The sequence below is a fragment of the Arachis hypogaea genome, chromosome 20 (genome assembly GCF_003086295.3).
Source record: "Arachis hypogaea cultivar Tifrunner chromosome 20, arahy.Tifrunner.gnm2.J5K5, whole genome shotgun sequence".
In the NCBI taxonomy this organism is placed as follows: Eukaryota; Viridiplantae; Streptophyta; class Magnoliopsida; order Fabales; family Fabaceae; genus Arachis; species Arachis hypogaea.
In genome coordinates, this window is record NC_092055.1 from 22,033,203 (window position 1) to 22,034,391 (window position 1,189).

Genomic DNA, 1,189 nt, shown 5'->3' on the forward strand with positions numbered 1-1,189 from the left:
AACACTAATGTAATTCATTGGTTAGAATTTCAGATAAGCGTATAGAGATGCATTCGTTCCTCTGAATCTCTGCTTTCCCGCTGTCTTCATCCAATCAGTCTTACTCCTTTCCATGGCTGGCTTTATGTAAGGGCATCATCGTTGTCAATGGCTACATCCCATCCTCTTGTGAAAATGGTCCAAATGCTCTGTCACAGCACGGCTAATCATCTGAGATTCTCGATCATGCTGGAATAGGATTCACCCTCCTTTTGCGTCTGTCACTACGCCCAGCACTCGCGAGTTTGAAGCTTGTCACAGTCATTCAATCCCTGAATCCTACTTGGAATACCACAGACAAGGTTTAGACTTTCCGGATTCTCATGAATGCCGCCATCAATCTAGCTTACACCACGAAGATCCTGATTAAGAGATCTAAGAGATACTCATTCAATCTAAGGTAGAACAGAAGTGGTTGTCAGGCACGCGTTCATAAGAAATGATGATGATTGTCACGTTCATCACATTTAGGTTGAAGTGCAAATGAATATCTTAGAAGCGGAACAAGTTGAATTGAATAGAAAAACAGTAGTACTTTGCATTAATCTTTGAGGAACAGCAGAGCTCCACACCTTAATCTATGGAGTGTAGAAACTCTACCGTTGAAAATACATAAGTGATAATGGAGTTCATTGGTATCGGCCCCAGAGGGGAACCGGAGTAACCAAGACTGCGAATACAATGATAAAAAGTTCTATTTATACTAAACTAGTCACTAGGGTTTACAGAAGTAAGTAATTGATGCATAGATCCACTTCTGGGGCCCACTTGGTGTGTGCTTGGGCTGAGCTTGAATGTTACACGTGCAGAGGCTCTTTCTGGAGTGGAACGCCAGGTTGTAACGTATTTCTGGCGTTCAACTCTGGTTTGTGACTTGTTTCTGGCGTTTAACTCCAGACAGCAGCATAGAACTGGCGTTCAACGCCCTTTTACGTCGTCTACACTCGGCCAAAGTATGAACTATTATACATTGCTGGAAAGCCCTAGATGTCTACTTTCCAACGCAATTGGAAGCGTGCCATTTTGAGTTCTGTAGCACCAGAAAATCCACTTTGAGTGTAGGGAGGTCAGAATCCAACAGCATCAGCAGTCCTTCTTCAACCTCTGAATCTGATTTTTGCTCAAGTCCCTCAATTTCAGCCAGAAAATA